This window comes from Pezoporus wallicus, unplaced genomic scaffold, assembly GCF_028554395.1.
Source record: "Pezoporus wallicus isolate ANWC-B61680 ecotype Strahan unplaced genomic scaffold, APGP_CSIRO_Pwel_v1 contig_6899, whole genome shotgun sequence".
NCBI lineage: Eukaryota > Metazoa > Chordata > Aves > Psittaciformes > Psittacidae > Pezoporus > Pezoporus wallicus.
Window position 1 is genome coordinate 2260825 of NW_026638613.1, and position 7034 is coordinate 2267858.

Here is a 7034-nt window from a genome sequence, read left to right on the forward strand (position 1 = left end):
GTCCGGAGCATGACAGCAGAAGTAACCTCAATGCACGGCTGACGATCGCCTTTAACAACTGTGCAACCAACAGAACAACATAAATCATACAGAGATATAATTAAAAGGAAAACCCTATCTCAGTATTGGAAAGCATGGGTGGCTAATGAATAAGCATGCTAAAGAAAGGACGGGCAAACAGGATACTGAGAAAAGCAGAAGTCCTTGGAATAAGAAAAATCATTAAAGCGGAAACCAATCCTGTAAAAAAAGAGCGTAAGAAACAGTTGTTTTCTTTCATTTGCTTTTCGAGATGCCACATCTTTTAACACTTTCCAGCATCAGAAAATGAGGACTCGTAGCTCTTCCCTCCCCAAGACATGCTTTGAAAACAAATTTCCTAGTTAACCTGCCAAAGCAGAAGATTTGCCCCTTTGCCCAGCCCAGGGGATGACTCAGTGGAAACCAGCCTTCAAAAATTGTGTTGCCATCTTTCAGTCAGTGCAATTGAATACGAACAATTTTTTCACCTTAAAAGCCATAGAGTCCAAGGTAGTCACAGTTAAATGCAGCATTGTATACTAGATGAACAACACCAACACGTTCTGATGGAACATCTTATTTTTTACCCACTTCTTCAATGTTTAATACCATTAATAAGAAGGTATCCACTGAAATTAGACTGTAATTTCCTCAGAGTGTCTCACAGAAGAATAGGATATTAGTATGTGCTAAGTAACATGGATTAAGAACTGGGGAAGAAAAAGACCAACATTTTAACTGTTCAAGCCAAACACTAAAAGCAAAACACCAACCATGCAATCACTCCTTGGCTAGGAGAACAGACTGCCCCACACATGCACATATTCAGCTAAGTCTCAAACTTCCATCTTGAAATAGATCTAGAATACTCAGGCTGTGGTATATCCCAATTTACCTTATCTTGTTACAAAAGCAGGGCTTTTTTCCACTTTCAACTTCAATCTAAGCCTTTAATTCCAGACACTGAAGTATCAAATAAAAGGCGAAATACTAATTCACACAGTACAGCAACATACTTCATGAAGGAAGTCAAGCCCAAGCTGTGCTTTTGCTTTTCCACCTTGCCACCTCTATCAGCACTTACAGACAAAAGCCGCTATTCAGGCTTTTGAGTTCAGGCATTACACACTCCGAATAAACCACAACCTCTACAGTTCCAACTGTGTCACTTATGCTCTGTTAATTTATCTTAATAAAGTGATGCTTCTGTCTGCCGTATGTTTGCTAGTAACAAGACACTGAAAGCAATTCTTTCTCCTCTGTGAGATGACATTACACGAGTCTGCAAGAAATACAAGCTGACCAGAAGGAAACCTACTCAATGCTTTCATTATCCACAAATGCTATCATCTTTTTTTCTGCTGCTGCATTATTCCGCATCAGTAAATAAGTAACAAGTGAAGAGCAATGCATAATACTTAATAACATATCTACATCAGCTCAAGTGTCAACAAGCATAAGGTTATTTATGTTACACGAATTGCCATTGAATAGGCAACACAATAAAGGTGATTTAGAAAATGGAATAAATTCTAGCAGCTAACTAATCTTGTACTAAACAAAAATGGTAAGGTGATCTTGAAACAAAATCAGGACAACTCTGCTCCCGCGCTGTTTCTGCCTCCAGGGTCCAAAATGATCGCACCATCTTACTTCGCTACAGTGAATCATGCAGAAATACTTTGGGCACAAGATAACATGGGGATTTATATTACAAATGTTAGCATTTTATTAGCGGGTGAGCAAGGAACAGAAAGCAACCATGTAAAATTGACACAGCTGCACAGAGGCCCAGAAAACCACCTACAAACTAAGCAGAACACATTCTTTTTTGCCAGTTTAGATTAAAAGCATGGGGAAATCTGTTCACAACATCCCAAGGATCTTTGAGGGTGGCAAGGGTCATCTAAAAATGTTGCTTATTGAAGTTTTTATTAGCAGCCTCTTGAGAGCAGTGTCTCTTTCCTCAACATTGCTTATGAAACATTCCTGAAAGCATGAAGTATATGTTTAAATACATATATATACACTCACGCATACACTTTCTATTATTAGAGTCCTGTGCAAGAACCTAATAATAGAAATGTCCATAGTTACGTATAAGGCAATTGTAAGAGACTTATATATAAAGCATGCTTTAAGGTATGTGCATTGCTGCCACAGCATAGCTATGCACTAAGTCAATACAGAGAAATCAGACAAGTCTATTGCATTCATCTCCAGAGACTTCGTGTTTCATTTCAGTTATCATAAATCCAACAAAAAAAAAAAAACAAAAACCAAACACTACTCAAAAAAAGCCACAAAGGCAGAAAACTGAATCCTTCTCGTCACTCCACTTAGTAGCTTCTAGAGGAACCAGAAGCAGATGCCAGAAGAAACAAATGCCACACATCAGTATTAGCTGCAATCTTTGTCTTCTTCAAGAAATAATATAAAATACACACTTAATTACTTAGGAATTGTTTGATACTTCGTATTACACGAATAACATTATGCATAGTTGCAGTTTAGTAAGAAGAGTATCCAAATGGTAACTTTCTGTATATACCACCATTAAAAACTGTCACCACTAGAAATACAAATAAAGTATGTTTCTTATACAGTTGGTGTTGTAGTCAGCATTTTGTCTGTTAAGTGCCAACAAACAACACAATTTGCTTGTAAAGAAAGGATTCCTTAGATCAAATGCAGAAAGCATGTCACTGGTGAAACCGCATGTTTTTATCTCTAAGCTCAAGGAAAGCCACCCTTTCCCAATTAAAAGCGCTGTGAAGATTTGCTCAAAGCTGTCCTACCTAGGACCTTCAGGGGATATTCCCGCTCAGGAACAGACTTTAACACAGACTATGCTTTTCTTGTGTGCTTGCGTAACAGCACAGTCATCTTTCATCCAGAGCAGAGCACAGATTTAACATCTGCAGTGGCATTTCTGAAAGGCAACTAATCTCTCCAATACTGTTACAAATTCCACAATAAATCATGTTTAATTAGTTTGTGCTTTTTTCCTGGCTGTCTGTAATTCAACAAAGAGGAGGCTTCAATTTTGCAAAGAGGTGCTTAGAATAAATTGGTAAAAATGCAAACTACCACATCCCCACTGGAAACTGGAGTTATCTGCTCGCTGACACACCAACATTCCTGCCTGTAGATGGCCTGTTACCGTTGTGTATCAAGCGTCTCGTATTTCCACCGCCTTGTTTGAAGAACTTCCCTCTTCCCACATACCTTCCATCTCCAGGGAGAGATCACACATGGACACTAAATCTTGGCCGTAAACAACATGACTTTTGATATTCCTGTCTCCAAAGGATCCTCAACCGCTGCTGTTCAGCAGCACAGAGATCACCTAGGCGCAAGTCCTCTGTGCAACACGTCTGAAAAACCCTTTGCCTCACTGGTGTTTGGCACAGCTGAGATTTACACAGGGGCTGCTAGTTTCCTCCGCTATTTATTTTATTTGCTGTACACTAAGGGCTACTGCAAACAAATGGGACTTCGGTTTTGTGCAGTGTGCTGCAAGTTACTGTTCTGTTGCATTGGGACATTTGATTTCCAGTCTTAACACCAACTACCATGGCACTCTTGCTGGAGAGCCCGGAAGCCCTCCCAGAGCATCCCAAACTGCTGCTCCTACAGGCCACTCCATCTTCCCTCATGTCTCTCCTTTTGAGCGGAGTAGCAAACTGCATTGAGAAGAAAAGCACTACGGAGCACAGTTTGTTTTATTCAGCTGTATATGGGACATTTATGTAATTATTTGTATTTTGTAGGAATTAAGATCCTCACACTACAAACATTTATTCACACCGTAAACCTTGCTAGCACTCATCAGACCAACAACCTGCATTTTTGAGGGAAAAGCCAATTATATTAATTAGAAAGCTCATGAATACAACTGCACACACGCAGAAGTCTGTTGCATGATCTGTATGTTTTCTTGCATAATTTATAAATTGTAGAAGTTTAACCACCCTTAAGTGCTCATCAGAGCACTTCTCATCAGAGAAGTTAAAGAAATCTACAAAGTGGAAAAAAAAAACGAAACCACAAATTCTCTGTTAAGAAAGAGGTACAATGCAGAAATCTACTTTCTGCTCACTAAATGCCACACGTAGAGGGAAAAAAAAATAGTGCCAGAATAAACACACTTCAGATAGGAAGTTACAGACTTCCAAGAGCTTGCGGTATGGAGTTACACCTCTAAGCTTTTGGCTATAGTAGAATATCAGCTTATTTTGGATGCTGTCTTCATTTCTTGTCCTTTGGCCAGCTATAAGCTAACAGCATGAGAACTCCCCCTCATCGCCATCCCAGCAGTGACCTCAAACCCAAACCAGGTGAGTCCCAATGGTTCAAATAAAATTCAAAAATTATAAACTAAATCAACTTCCACAGACTCATCTCTGAGCATAAACCAGCTAAAAGATGCTGACCTGGGAAGACATGCGATACTCCTGGGGCAACAGACATTTCTGTCACGGCAAGGTCCCTGATAACAACCACAACTGCTTTAAAACTAATGAGAGGGAACCACAAAGTGAAGATTAAGAGAAAAGCACTAACAGACCGCTTCTGTGTGAGACCCGAAATGACCCCAGGAACACTGCTAAGAATCATTTTCTTACTGGTAGCACCGGCAGCGTGTTTCGACCAGAGAGACACATAGGCAGAAGGTGGACAAGGGTACTGGTGGACCAAGTGAGAGGGACAAGATTCCTCCACTCAGGAAGCAGACCACTGCCCATTCCTGAGGTTTATGAAAGAGATGCCTTTACCTGTATTTCCAACCAAGCACACACATTGTATCATTCACGTCCAGACCAGCTGCTCCCCCTCAGAAAGGATAAGAGCTCCAAACCAGTACAGGCACCAAGGAGCTAGCAGGCCTAGCAGTCCCAACCTTTTTTAAGCAAGCTGAGTATTTCTCAAAAAAAGTTGAGAAATACTGTTTAGAGTTAAAACATGTGTGCAAGTTTGAAATCCCATTACCTAGCACATTGCTAAGCTCGAGTTAGACTGGTTTGGCACCTTTCAGGAAAGTACTAGTTGAGCCCTGAGTTCTGCAGGTTAAGTGGTTAGGGGATACAGCAAATGTGGTCAGGGCCCAGGGAACCAGGATACGTGAATTCTGTTCCCACAGATCTAGCACCTAGTTCAAATGAAAAATAATTAAAAAAAAAAAGGCAGTACAAAAATCTGAAATAACCAAAAAAACCCACCAAACAAGAATATTCAATTTTTCCATATCTCAGTTTCCCCATCTGTGATGGAGAAACCACCACTTTAGGGAATCAAGCCAATACTTTTACGCACTCGAAGTACACAAAGAAATGCAAATGAAATACTAATATGGAGAGAGACAGTTGCCCCCCACCGTTTATTTTACAGATATAGATGGGATAAATGGTTCATTACATTTAACTCCAGGCCACACCACCATAGCCAAAACCTTATTTAAATAGAACATTTCTGAGAACCGGGAAGGGGGGGAAGGCAGAGGGGAGGGATGCAGATGTGGTCTTAACCTAAGCGAGATTAAGCTTTTAAAAGGCTTATTCTTTTTTCGCTCCGTCTCCTGGTAGCATGCCATTTTAAAAAGGTGTCTGGCAAGCAAAATAAAAAGTTTCCAGGGTTTTCCTTCCCAGAGCCGCCTCAGCCAAGAGCCGGGCGGGGAGGACGGGGCCGGGAGAAGTCGCTCGCGCCTTTCTTCAGCTTTTTCTCCAACATGCACCCTGGATCCAGACGTTCTGAGAGGAAGCTGCGGGCGAGGAGCGGCCCGGCTGGCCTCACCTGCCCGGCACTCCGGGCCGCTCAGCGGGGCCCCGGGCGCGAACCTGCGCCCTCCCGCCCCACGGGCGCGGTTCCTGCGGGTCAGCCGCGGCAGGGCGGAGGCCTCCACGCATGCACCCACGCGTGCCCCCAGCCCCGCACGCAGCACCGGCCGCTCCCCGCGCTTTCCCTCCCGGAGCCACACCGCCCGTGCCCGCCGCGGGACGCAGGGGAGGGGCGGGCGGCCGGACAGAGGCGATGACAGCGCCCTGTCCGGCAGCCCCTAGGGATTACCGGGCGGCGCTGGAGGGCCTGTCCGGCCGCCAGCTCCTCGCAGGGCCACGGCGGGGCTGCTTCCGCGTGCCCGCACCGCGCCGTCCGCCTGAGAGCTACCCGCGGAGGCGCAGAGCCGGCGGGGCCCCCGGGGCGAGACGGGCCGGGCGAGGAGCGCAGCGAGAGGAGGGGGCGGCAGCGAGAAAAACTTTCCGCCAAGTGCGGCCGCGTCCCGTCGCCGCCCCGCGATCCCGCCCCGCCGCCGAACAAAAGAGCCGGGACCGGGAGCGGCGCCTCGGGGGGGGGAGCGACACGGCTCTTCTGGGTTGCGAACCGAGAGCAGCTCCGAGTCGAGACGACCCGAACCGCTGGGCTCCCCGCTCAGGTCCCCCGTCCGCCACCGCGTCCTTACCTGGCGGAGGGCTGGTGCAGGACGCCGAGCCGGGCCGGGCGCGGTGGTGAGTCCCGGCTAGCTAGAGCGAGTGCCAGGAGGGCTCGGCGGGGATTCCGCCATGTCAGTGATGTCGGCACCACATGGGGCCCGCGGACGGCCCACGCTACCGCGCACTCTGGAGTAGAGGCTCCCGCCGAAAAGCCGGCTCAGACGGGCGGCAGCGAGACGCGCCGACCCTGCTGCACCCACCCCGCCGAGCAGCGGCTCCGCCCCGGACCGGCCCCGCGCCGCCGCCTCCGCCCCGCAGGCGGGCAGGGGGAGCCGCGAGGGGCGGCAGGGCTCTGGGGGGGCTGGGGCGGGTACCGGCTGCGGCCCAGTAAGGCGGCGCCGCCGCCGCGTCGCTGAGCGCTGCGCACCCCGCGCCGGCTCCACCGCCTGGCAGGGTCCGAGCTCCCGTTTCGCCTTGTCCGCCCTCTGCTCTTCCGATTCCTGCATCATTCCTTATTGTCAGGTATCACCCCTGGAACAGTAATAACCCACCGAGCCTTCCCCCAGCCGTCGTGCCAGAGGCTGG

At 47.0% G+C, this 7034-nt stretch overlaps 1 protein-coding gene across 1 annotated transcript in view; it reads right to left on the reverse strand.

Moving 5' to 3' along the window:
- Nucleotides 1-6741, reverse strand: part of FNDC3B (fibronectin type III domain containing 3B) — a 208635-nt gene extending 201894 nt beyond the window's left edge. The window contains exon 1 of the mRNA XM_057411515.1: nucleotides 6479-6741. The gene's annotated coding sequence lies outside the window, so the exon portion shown is untranslated. The remainder of the gene's footprint in view (nucleotides 1-6478) is intronic.
- Between the last annotated feature and the right edge of the window lie 293 nt (nucleotides 6742-7034).